General features: G+C 42.3%; 1 long non-coding RNA gene across 2 annotated transcripts in view; it reads left to right on the forward strand.

The window, feature by feature from the left end:
• The window catches only part of LOC133235178 (uncharacterized), a 614,403-nt gene that overhangs the window by 35,801 nt on the left and 565,137 nt on the right, over positions 1-13,465 (forward strand). For both annotated transcript variants that reach the window (XR_009732460.1, XR_009732461.1), the window contains one exon: positions 6,971-7,061. This is a non-coding gene — a long non-coding RNA (uncharacterized LOC133235178). The remainder of the gene's footprint in view (positions 1-6,970; positions 7,062-13,465) is intronic.

A 13,465-nucleotide genomic window follows, 5' to 3' on the forward strand; every position in this document is an offset into this window, starting at 1 on the left:
AGATATCAAAGGAAAAAAGTAGGACTCAGGAGCTGGAGTGCTGGGTGGAGAGGCAGGCAATTGCAATTTTAAATGGACTGGAGAGTGAAAGTTTTCCTGATCAGGTGACATTTAAGCAGAGACCTCAAGGAGGTGGAGGGGTTAGACAGTGAACCAAGTAAATATCTGAGTATTCCAAGCATAGAGTAAGTAAGTTCAAGGGCACAGGGCTGTTTAACACATCCATGGACAAGAAGGAGACCAATGTGGCTGGATTGGAGTGACCAGCAGACCCTATCTGTGGTGGAAATCAGCTTCATGTCAGATGTTAGGTCTAAAATAAGATGCAGGCAGCGTGGATTCAGAGAATTCTCTGTGTGATGAGCCTCTACACCATCTGGTGACCAGCATCTCAGAAAGAAGGCTGTCTTCAGTCATGACACTGAAGGAAAAGTTGATATTTTACAAACACTTCCAAACTTAAACACTCTTTCCTTGCCCCTAGTTACCCGTGAAATAAAACCACTGAAAAATATTAGTTCAGTGATACACACTTAGGGGAAATCTTGATGTCCAGGTTCAGAAAGATTTCTTAGTTTGAGTGTTTTATTTTGAGGAGTTACTGAGTAGTAAACAAAAACAGAAATAAAAACAGAACTTATTGAAATATTGAAATATAGTCGGTTAACAACTTTATGGTAATTTCTGCTATACAGCAAAGCGATTCACACATTCTGTTTTATATTCTTTTTCATTATGGTCTATTATAGACAGTGTATTAAAAAACAACAACATCAGTTTGCCATCAAAGGTCCATATAGTCAAAGCTATGGTTTTTCCGGTAATCATGTATGGTCATGAAAGTTGTACCATCGAGAAGGCTGAGTGCCAAATAATTGATGTTTTCAAACTGTGGTATTGGAGAAGACTCTTGAGAGTCCCTTGGACTGCAAAGAGGTCAAACCAGTCCATCCTAAAGGAGATCAACCCTGAATATTCACTGGAAGGACGGATGCTGTTTGAATATACTTCCCTGTATTATGCAGTAGAACCTTGTTGCTTATCCATTCCGAGTATAATGATTTGCATCTTCTCTCACAGACTCCCCATATATCCTTCCCCTAGCCCCCTTCCTCCTTGGCAACCACAAGCCTGTTCTCTATGTCTGTTACTCTGTTTCGGTTTCATGGATACGTTCATTTATATCATACTTTAGATTCCCTGGTGGCTCAGCTGGTAAAGAATCTGCCTGCAATGCAGGAGACCCGAGTTCAGTTCCTGGGTCTGGAACAACCCTTGCAGAAGGGATAGACGACCCACTCCAATATTCTTGGGCTTCCCTGGTGACTCAAGACGGTAAAGATTCTGCCTGCAATGTGGGAGGCCTGGGTTCGATCCCTGGGTTGGGAAGATGCCCTGGAGAAGGGATTGGCTACCCACTCCAGTGTTCTTGCCTGGAGAAGTCTATGTACAGAGGAGCCTGGCAGGCTACAGTCCATGGGGTTGCAAAGAATGGAACACAACTTAGGGACTTTTCACTTTTTTCACTCTTTAGATTCAACATATAAGTGATACCATATGATATTTGTCTTTTTCTTTCTGACTTCACTTAGTATGACAATCTCTAGGTCCATCTGTGTTGCTAGAAATGACATTATTTCATTCTTTTTTTATGGTTGAGTAGTACTCTTGCCTGGAAAATCCCATGGATGGAGGAGCCTCGTGGGCTACAGTCCATGGGGTCGCACAGAGTCGGACGTGACTGAGTGACTTCACTTTCACTTTTCACTTTCATGCACTGGAGAAGGAAATGGCAACCTACTCTGGTGTTCTTGCCTGGAGAATCCCAGGGACGGGGGAGCCTGCTGGGCTGCTGTCTACAGGGGCGCACAGAGTCGGACACGACTGAAGCGACTTAGCAGCAGCAGCAGTATTCCATTGTGTATATGTACACATCATCCTTTAGATGGTACCTTTTATGTTACGTGGTGTAGCAAGTCTGCTGGTTAGTCTCCCATTTCTCATCCTCCCACTGTAATGGAACTCCTAAAGTGAGTTGAAGATATAGATGCCCTCCATAAAGACATTTACCAGCCTCCCCTGTGCTCCATGTGGCCATGTGGCTAAGATCCAGGCAGTGGGTGGGATACAAGCAGAGGGGTATGGACAGTTCAAGAAAGTGTCTTTAAGGGGAAGAGTATTTCCTCCCCTGTGCCCTTTCTTCTTGCTGGCTGGAATTAGGGATTTGATGACCACTGGACCTTACAAAAGAGGCCATGTTCCAGCAATGAAGTGGATATTTGGGAGGTGACAGAATCCCTTGGAATTTGTATGCTCTCATGTTGACCCTGAACTGCTCATCTCTATAAATTTCATGGGAGGGAATAAAACCTTCTTGATTCTAATGCTTTCATCTGTGTTTGAGGTCACATACCACAGAACCTAATTATAACTAATACTGGATTTTAGGAGTCAAGGAGGTCTGAGATAATAGAACTAATATAGATGTTTATGTTTTGAGCCTTTGAATTAGATACAGTCTGGATGAGAATGGCGGGAGTATGTGTTTCAAAATGAAATTTCTTTTATTGCTAGTTTTTTATTGCAAAAGCAATACATGCTCACTTGAAAAAGAATAAGAATAGATAGGCAAACAAAAAAGAAAATTAAACATACCCATCATTCCACCCACTTAGAAGTAATCTTTTAATACAACAGTGTATTGTTTCACATATATATTTTTAAAAGAGGGTAATATCCTAGAAATAGCTTTGTGACTTGCTTTTTATAAGCTTACTGTATTGTGAACATCATTCCATATCAAGGAATATATTTTTGTATTCAAGTTTTTAATGATTTTGTGTTATTCAATTGTGTGGATGTACTATACTTCTTTTAACCATATGTTTGTAACTAGGTATCTAGGTAGTTAATAATGTGATGAATATCCTTGTTGCTAAATCTTGGCATTGACTTTCCTGAACATAAATTCCCTGAGTAAATAAAGTGTAGTGAGCATGTGAGAGCTGGGACTGTCTCCAGGGAAGGAGAGAAAAGGGGGGGATGGGGGGCCCCTGAGGTCATCTCTATTCACGCAGACTTATGTGGCTGCAGACAGACCCTGAGTGGGGTTCAGGGAGATGAACCATGCTTTCTTTTCAGGCCTGGGCTGTGGACCAGCAGCGAAGAGGTGGGAAGTTGACAGCCTTGACGGGAGCCTCAGGGCCTGCAGTTTGAAGCTCAGAGGACAGGTCATTTCCTTAAGGCGGTGGTTCTCAAACTCTGGTCCCTGGACACCAGCAGCCTTAGCATCATCTGGAAACTATTAGAAAGGCAGATTCTCAAGGTTCACCCCGGAACTCTTGAATCAGAAATGCTGGCGTCAGGCCCAGTCATCCACGTTTCATCAGGCCTTACCAGTGAATCATACACTGTTAAAGTTTGAGCACCACCAGAGAGAGGGAGGGGCTCCCGAAGAGGCAAAGAAGACGGATGTTATGAGAATTTGGATTTTTCTTTCACTAAAATCCCACAATGCTCTTACAGTTTGTCTTACAGCCATACTCTGTCTCCCTGATCATGTACTTCTTTTTTTTAATTTTTTTAAAAATTGTGGAACTATAGATGATTTACTATGTTAATTTCTGCTATACAGAAAAGAGACTCAGTTATGTGTGTGTGTGTGTGTACACATACACATTATTTTTCATATTCTTTTCCATTATGGTTTGTCACAGAATGTTGACTATAGTTCTCTGCTCTACAGGAGGACCTTGTTTTTTTTTTTAATTTTATTTTTCTTAATTTAAATTTATTTATTTTAATTAGAGGCTAATTACTTACAAAATTGTATTGGTTTTGCCATACATCAACACAAATCCGCCACGGGTGTACACGTGTTCCCCATCCTGAACCCCTCTCCCACCTCCCTCCCCATACCATCCCTCTGGGTCATCCCAGTGCACCAGCCCCGAGCATCCTGTATCCTGCATCGAACCTGGACTGGCAATTCGTTTCACATATGATATTATACACATTGGACCTTGGTTTTTATCCATCCTATGTGTATTAGTGTTCCTCTGCGGATCCCAAACCCCAGTCCATCTCTCCCTAACCCCCCTCACCTGTGACAGACTGTGTGCCCTTTGGAGGTCAGTCAGGGCTGCTCTTCAGCTGTGTGTCCTCTGAGCACAGCACGGTAGGGGTGCTGGCATCTTCCCCCTGCCCCTCCCTCTACTCCCCATCCTCCTCTGCTGTCTGTCCCCCAAGGCTGACCTCTGCATCACATCAGTGGGTTCTTCTATCCCCTGGATCCCAGATAACTTTGGCCAGTGGACAGTTCTGGTCCCCTTCCCCCCTCAAAAATGGAGGAAGAACAAAGACTGAGGTCAAGGTCTTTATTCCTCCACTCCTCCCTGTGAGTATCTCGCAGGCCAGGTCTGTACCCCCACCCCAGGCCACTGCCCCCGTAAAGGCAGAGCACTGTTGGACTCCCTCCTCCCAGGTCTGCGAGCTGTTCGCTCCCTTGGTCCCTCTGGCCTTGGGGCACATGGCTTCACTGCTGCTAACCCAGGTGCCCGCCACCACCTACTGTGTGTGATTACCCTGTGCTTACACCTTCCTAATCTGCCTCTCTGTAAGTAAACCCTCCAGGAGTATTGACTGCAAGTGCATCATCTACTTCTAGCTGAGACTCAACTGAGAGAACCAACACCTAATAACTATTTTTAATGCAACTGGAACTTTTTAAAAACTATTTTTGTTGAAAACAGAGTATACACATACTTTCTAGTGTATTTTTAAATTTTTATTTATTTTTTCCACATTCTATCAAGTAAAATTCTTTTGAGATGGATAGCTACCCATTTAGATTTGATGAGAAAAATAAGTCCTAAAATATTTATAAGGAATCAAGACAAGTATTCTATTATTCACATTCTTTGTTTAAACCATGGCAGAGAGGGTGAGGTGGGATCTTCTCTAACTGCCATAGTGACAGTTCTCTAACTATTCATAGTGACAACTTGGGCCCTTGACCTGTGCAAAATCTCCAGAGATATATGTATTTGTCAAGATGGGCAGCGCTTTAATGTATTTTTAAAGTTTTTTTTTTTCAAAATTGTAATAACATAAATTCAAGGCACTTGGAGTTATATTGTAAACCAAATAAATTAGTTTTAGTCTTGACGGGCATAAATCAAACTTTGGTATTTAGGGAGAGAAATGTTCCCCATGGTCATTGATGGGCCCTCACACTGTAGTTTATAAATCAGAGGTACAATTTGAGAATAAAACACTTGTTATGAAATCGAATGTCAAGAGTTCCTTCTTAAATTTGCTGTAACAATTAATTTCTCAGGTGAGAAAATGCCTCTTTTTCAATGTTTTATTAACTCTGTCATTCAGCACTCCATTCAGGACTCCATTTATAGGAGCAACTCTTCATAGTAAGTACACATTAGGATGACTTTTCACCTCCATTTAAATGAAAAGTTTGAGAGGAGAGATCAGTTTCTGTCCGCGGGCTTAAGTAGCAATGGAAACTGTATCCTTGCCAGTTGGTGGAGACGAAAGGAGAAGGGAAAAAGATGGTGACTGGTTAACCCAGTCCAGGCTGGCTGGTGTGGAGGTGGAGACGTGCTCCAGCTAATAGTGGGGGCAGAAGGTCATGGAATGCCCTAAGGAAGAAAATGTGTAAACTGGTGTGCAAGCTGCTGGTATCAGGGTCATGAAAAATGAAAAAGAGAAGGAGATTAGAGATGGGGAGCTCAGGTGGATAGAACAAAGAGAACAAGAGTGAGGCCCAGATAAAAGCAGAGACTCCCTGGTAGAATGGCCTCGGGGCTTCCTTGGGGCTGGACCTCTTCCCGATTCTAGCCTGGACTACGCCACGGTGAGCTCCTCCCTCGTGAGCTGGCTCAGATGGACTTCTGTGCTTTGTAACTGTGTGACGCTGATTTGAGTCACTGTGGACAGTGTTAGAGATTTCAGGTACTCTAGACATCATCTAGCGTTTGCTTTCCACTTGAGAAAACTTAGTCTAAGAAAAATGAAAATGTTACCCGCTCCAGCTGCCAGATCAGGTTGGAGGGAAGATGTAGATAGAACTGTTCACTCTTCTTCAGGAGGGGCGCACAGGGGTGCAGTGTGCTTTTTGTTCAGGATGATGATCCCACTTGGGGTAAATCTGCTTTTCAAGAGAGTCCTGCATGTGAATGGAGTAAATAGCTGTCTACATGGTATTTGAGGAGCACTGGGAAGCTTTTATTTCTTCCCTGCTGTCCTCCCCCCAGCCCCACTTTGGGTGCCAACACCTGGATGCTCAGATTCAATGCAAACGTTAAATGAGTTTGTGCGTGCGTGTGTGTATGTGTTAAATCCTCACCACAGTGCTTGGTGCATAGTAAGAGCTAAAAGGATCATACCTACACAAATGGATCAAGCCAGTGTTCTCAGTCATTTACTCCTGGCTCCAGAGCTCATGCGAGTAGATGATGCTCTTAATGACTCCCGTTAGCTAGGCTTGTTAGATTTAGTTTAGAACCACACCTGGAAGATGTAATCAGTAGTACAGTGTTGATACCATCTGTCCTGATACAAAAGAAAGATATCACACACTAGTTTAGCATTTCTCTGAACCTGGCTACCTATAGAATCTCCTTTAACAAACCTAAACATTGCAATATTGATATCACCATTTTACAAATGGAAAACCAATGGCTTATACATTCTGTGCAAGAAGCATTTTGAGAACCAGTAGGACTTGAGGGAGGGAAAGAGAGTGGACCAAGTTGGGGTGAACTTTCAGTGTTTCATCCAGGACCAGCTCTCCTTGCCTGGAAACCTTCAAATAAAGGGCACTCTCTCCCCTAGCTCTGAGTGTCATTCTTCTCTGTCCAGGCTAAATGTCACCAATGTGATTAGCACCTGGATCAGGGAAATCACCTCCTTGGGGTGCATCCACCTTTCTCATTCATCTCTGTCTCTGCAGGTGATGAGAGTGGCAGCTGGAGGTGGGAGAATGTTCCTTGCATAATGAAAGTGACTCTTATGGATCCAGCAGAGACTCCAGGTCAACAGAGGTAGGAAAGAGGTGGATGGGTGACTTCCTATGGTGCAGTATATTGAATTTATTTGGAAAGTTTTTGCTAGAATTTGAGAAGTGCGAAGCTGCGTTCCTTTTAGGAGGATGCACTGGTATCTGGGACTCTCCTGCTGCTGACAAACCAGGCAGTGCTGACCTGGGAGGCAGGCAGCTGCTGGCTGTTAGCTGGGAGTTGATCCGGCCTGACAGCCACCACTCTTGGAAGGGGCTGTCTTTTCATGAAATGGCCCTTTAAGAAACTATGAGGACTGAATGCCTAAATTTTCTAAGTTTTTTGGCAGTTCTGAAACTGAGACATGTTTTTAAAGCTTAAGATATTTATTTCGATCAAAGTATTTTTAGTCACTTGAGAAGTTCACTTCAGAGAAATCCATTCCTAGTTTGAATTTGTATGCATAGCCCACTTTAGACTTTAAGAACTTAATTCTGAAATAAAATTCTTGGTTGCCATCTCATGTGTCAAGGGCCCGGTTTCTATACTATACTCATTTTTTAAAAAACAAAGTTTTACCTAAAATAGAATCTATATTATGTTTTATTTCATAATACACATTAAGTATGGCTTTGGAATTTATACATAGTATATCTACCCAGAATCATAACATCAGTGTGGATATTAGAGGCTTATGGTTGTATCTTTGGAACTGTTAAGACAGTAAAGTAAAATTGCTGCATTTTAATAGGTTATTTTTAAGGGGAAAAGTTTTTTTTTTCTGAGACATTTTTCCCCTAGAAAAACTTATTTGCAAAATTACAACTAACTTTCCTGATAGAGTTAATTCCCTCATGTTTTTATTGCAGTGGTTCCACATAAAGCAGTTCACTGCTCTGTGTATTACATTTTTGACAAATATAAATACCTACTTGGGCATTTTTGGACTGATTTCATTATAGTATCAGAACTTGTCTGATATTACAGATATCATTTTACCCAAGCAGTTTGACCCTTCTATCCTGGTTGCTAATCATTAATTTTGATTTCATGATATCAAGCAAAAGAATGAAATAACATCTCTGTGATATTAACAGTATAGATTCATTTTAGTAGGTTGGTTTAATTCTAAGTTTCTTTGTCTTGGCAACATGACCTATTTTTCAGCCTGCTGTTATCTGAAAAATAGCCTTTGATATCCTTTGGAACTTGTCTAGTTTGTTTGCCCTCTAATATTGTTATCATTGTTAGAACTATATGTAATTTTTTTTTTTTTGCGGGGGGTTTGGGGAAGTCTCGGTGTACTTGGCAAATCAGAATAACAATTGTTAGTTAATCATTATTGTGTGCTGAGCAGATAACAGCTCTTTAAAACGAGCATAGGTTTGTTCTCCACTGACAATAATTTAGGGACTCGGTTTTATCCATCATTCCATGGCAGCATCTGAGGCTGAAGCTTGACTTGAACCTCGGATAAAAGATGAGAAGAAGGGAAATGCACGTGGGGAGATGTGTGCAGACTCAGTAAAACCTGACACTTTGTCCTCACCTGTGTCCTGGGTGGTTCCTGTCCCCCTGCCCCACCCCGACCCTGGTTGGCTGTGGGCCTGGTGAACTGAAAGGTTGGAGAGATATACCAATGTGTGGTACAGACATTTGCTCTATTTTGTAGCCACACAAACTTTTCTACAAAGTCTTTGGAGAATATTTACAATATGAACATGTCCTATCCAAGAGGGAAGTCAAATGCCAACTTCCCTAGACTTCCTTGCTGCTCAGTAGAGTCCTATGACAGCCTCAGTAAATAAGATGCAAACACAGGTGGGATTTTGATGTAAAGGAAGCAAGCTGGGCACACAGTCCATTTCCTGGGGATTATTGTGGTGGAGGGGCGTCCCTGGTCAGCTGGTAAAGAATCTGCCTGAAATGCAGGAGACCCTGGTTCAACTCCTGGATTGGGAAGATCCCCTGGAGAAGGGATAGGCTACCCACTGCAGTATTCATGGGCTTCCCTGCTCAGACAGTAAAGAATCTGCCTGCAACATGGGAGACCTTGGTTTGATCCCTGGGTTGGGAAGATACTCTGGAGGAGGCCATGGCAACCCACTCCAGTATTCTTGCCTGGAGAATCCCATGGACAGAGGAGCCTGGTGAGCTACAGTCCATGGGGTTGCAAAGAGTTGTACATGACTGAGCGATTAAGCACAGCACAGCACTCAGTGTGGGAGGATTCCTGGTGTTCAGATCCAACCAGTGGACAAGATGCCGTGAGTGTATGTCCAGAGGCAGTGGGTCCACACTGGGGCAGTTCTGAAGTGATGTGTAGAACTACTTGCCTCATAGCTGCCCTCTTGAATATCATTTTATAAACTTATTTTAAAATTTAGATTGTGCAGTATGATTTTATTTTTAAGGTGTACAGTCTGATGTTTTGACATACATTTATGTGAAATGATTACCCGCATCAAGTTGATTAACACACCAGTCACATCACAGTTACCTATTTGTGAAGAGAACACTTAAGATCTTCTCTCTTAGCAGATATAGTCACCATGATGTACATTAGATCCCTGGAACTTTTTTATCTTAAACTTGAAAGTTTGTACCCTTTGACCAACCTCTTCCCTTTCCCTGACTGTTGAGCTCCTGACAACTACTATTCTCCTCTCTGGTTGTATGAGTTTGACTTCTTTAGATTCAGATTGTAAACCATTTGCCTTTCTCTGTTTGGCTTTATTTAACTTTGCATAGAGTCCTCCAGGTTCATCTGTGATATGACAAACTGCAGGATTTCCTTCTTTTTTATGGCTCTCTTATGGGAAAACACATAAAGAAATTGGTGTGAGAAGAATCTAAGCAGTCTTCCGTAGAGTTTTACCCAACGATGAACTTGGACTTATGTCTAGTTAGTTATAGCAATTACAACACAGTCTTCTCACATGGGACAGGGAAAGTCTTCTACCCCCAGAGAGGTAGTGAGAAGCCCGCCACTGGCTCTGAGTCTGGGCTGTGTGGGGTTGTTCATTGATTAGGCTCTGCCTTTGCTTTGGCGTGCTTTCTTGCTGGTGGCCATCTCCTTCTAGAATCAGGCTGATCATAGGAAGGCAATTTGAGGGCTGTGTCTCCTGATGGTTTAGTTTGCTGAAATATGTGGCTTTCTGCCCCTTAACTGATACCATCGATATTTCTGAAGTTGTGTTTTCTGGTTCTGCCTTTGGGTCTTGCTCCAGCTCTGCTATTTGAGTCCTCTGCTTGAGGAGCACATCTGCTCTGGGTTGTCAGGAAAATCGTGGAGTAGCAGTGATCACACTCTGTGCCCCAGTGCGCCATTGTACTGGCCCCTACACCTCCTGTTCTTCATGGTAGGCTATGGTAACCTGAGCTGCCCTTGGATTCTCTTCCTAAGCCACTTTTTAAAAGTTGTCTGCATTACATAGAGTCTGAGCTTCTTGAAGGCAGGAACTCCTTCAAGCCAAAGAAGTGGCTGCTTCTTTGTCCTCAATCTCAGAAATAGCACTGGACACATTTCCATCACTGAATAAGGCATCAGAGCCTTGGTGCTCGAGAGACTTCAGTCTTGGCTGCATGGACCCAGAGATATTTACACTGACTATCTTTCTGTTCTTACTTACTGCCTAGGTCTGACTTACCCTCTAGGTCTGACTGACCAAATCTATCCATTTGGTCTCCAAGTGAGACCTGGTCTTGTCTTCCAGTGTCCTATCTGTGACCTTTTATAAATCCCCTCATGATCCCTTTTCCTAAGACTTATTAGGATGTTTAGGTTCCTCCTTTGACTTCTTAGTGCATGCACTTGTTTCAGCTCCTAAGGAACACAATTCCTTTTTCTGTGACTTTTAACCTTTCTTTCTTAAACAAAACAAAACAAAAACAGATCCCATGTCTTCCACAGTTGCTGGGAAGTGGACAAAATTGTTCTTGTTAGTCGACTAAAGCAGCATTGTGCATTTTAAACTGCGGTGGCCCTGGAAAATAGAATACATAAACCAAAGGCCTTGGAATCCTTTCAATTGTGTCTGTCCCTACTGAGTGGGTTACATCTGTATAAAACACAAGTAATTGAGTGAATAGTAAAATGCATAGTGTTATATGATTTGATTCCATAACTACAAGTATCTAAATGTTCAGGAATACGTCCAGACCATAAAGCAAAGAGGAACTAAAGAGCCTCTTGATGAAGGTGAAAGAAGAGAGTGAAAAGGCTGGCTTAAAACCCAACATGAAAAAAAGTGACTGCAGCCATGAAATTAAAAGACACTTGCTCCTTGGAAGAAAAGCTAAGATAAACCTAGACAGCGTATTAAAAAGCAGAGACATTACTTTGCCAGCAAATGTCCGTATAGTCAAAGCTATGTTTTTTCCAGTAGTCATGTATGGATGTAAGAGTTGAACCATTAAGAAGGTTCAGTGCCAAAGAATTGATGCTTTTGAACTGTGGTGTTGGAGAAGACTCTTGAGAGTCCCTTGGACAGCAAGGAGGTCAAACCAGTCAATCCCAATCAGTCATGAATATTCATTGGATGCACTGATGCTGAAGGTTATGAAGCTGGACAATAGATGGCTGAGGAAGTAAAAGGTCAGTTTTGTTGAACAGCAGACCATGGGTAGGTACCTGATCAGCCATGACCAGTTTAAGGATTTTGGATTTAATCTAAGAGCAATCAAGAGTAACTAAAGGATTTCACACAGAGGAGCAATATTATTAGATTTGTGTTTTAATAGATCACTCAGGTTGTAATATGGAGAATGGATTGAAAAGGGGTAAAGATGGAAAATGGCTTTTGCAGTGTTCCAGGAAAAAGAAAATGTTGGCTTGGACTTTAGTGGTTGTAGTAGATGTGGAAAGCTTTGGGTGGGTCCTAGAGATGCTTAGGAAGTAGAACCAATGGTTCTTGACATTAATTGGGATGTTGTGGACAAAAAAGGAGAAAGATTGTCCTTGAAGCGTCTGGTTTGTAACAGTTGGTGGGGCTATTCCTAGAGACAGAGGACTTTGGAGAAAAATGATTTGAGAATCAGATCAAGAGTTTAATTTTAGATGTGTTGATTTTGAGGTACTTGTGGTATATGGGGAAATGTCAAGTAGACAACTGAGCATGTTGTTTTTCAGCTCAGAGGAAAGGCATGAGCTGGATATATAAATTTGTAAGTTACTGGCATAATGATGGTCATATGGGAGCCAGGAGACTGAGTACGAAGCCAGGAGAAGAGGTTGTAGAGATATCCTTAGGGATATCAAAATGTAAAGGAGGATTAGTGAACAGAGGAAACAAAGAAGGTAAGGGGAAAACCTTAAGAGTACAGAGTTGTGGAAGACAAGGATAGGACAGAGGTCGACTCTATTGAATGCAGGTGAGAAGATCAGGAAGCTGAGCAATGACACTTAATCTGTTTATTGAGTAACAGGAAATTCATTGATAAACTTGGCAAGTCAGCTGGCACAACAGAGATGGAAACCAGATCACAGTGGGTCCTTGAGGGACATGAAGATGGAAAAGGCTGATGAGAATAAGGATATAGCCTCCAAGCACTCACAGCTACTGTTTGTGCAGAAGCAAGCCTGACGTGTGTGGTTGTAGGAAGACACCTGCCTGAGCTGAAGGAATGTTCACAGATGGACATTGTCAAAGAGGAGACACAGTCTTTACCAGTGTAGTTAGGAGTTAAGTTGCACTAGTTCAGATGCCAAGAATTCATAATTTGGATAGTGGCTTTGCACAGAATTACCTATAATTTTGTTATGAAATAAGGATGAATGATATTTGTGTTTGTGTAAATAATATTAATTGGGATAGTTGCTGTACTGGGAAGGAAACAGTTTACATATGACTTTTCATAAAACCATTGATTTGATGATGACCTATCTTTCCCATTTCTGTTGGATATGAAGTCCCATACAGGCAAGATCCTGTCTGTTCTCTCCCGTTGCATCTTTATCACTCAGAACAGCATCTGGTACAAGGAAGGTTCAAGTACTGTTTGTTGAATGAAGGGTGCTAGTTATTTCTCTCTGATCCTTGGAGTTTGTCCACACTCAGAAGAAGCACGGTGGTGCTAGTGGTAAAGAACCTGCTTGTCAGTGCACGAGACATAAGAGACGCAAGTTCAACCCCTGGGTCAGGAAGATGCCCTGGATTTGGGCATAGCACCCCACTCCAGTATTCTCGCCTAGAGAATCCCATGCACAGAGGAGCCTGGTGGGCTACAGTCCACAGGGTCATGAAAGTCAGACTCAACTGAAGTGGGTTAGCACTCATGTACCTTGGCAACAATAGTCAGTGCATCTGACCCCTCTGACAATTGAATAATTCAGGGTCGACATGTTACCAATAAGCCCAAGTGAGGGAAGTTATGCTCTTCTGAAAAACTCACCATTGAAGTGAACTCCGCATGACTTCAACGGCACCAGATGGAATTCTGCTTTCCAG

The sequence above is a fragment of the Bos javanicus genome, chromosome 22 (genome assembly GCF_032452875.1).
Source record: "Bos javanicus breed banteng chromosome 22, ARS-OSU_banteng_1.0, whole genome shotgun sequence".
NCBI lineage: Eukaryota > Metazoa > Chordata > Mammalia > Artiodactyla > Bovidae > Bos > Bos javanicus.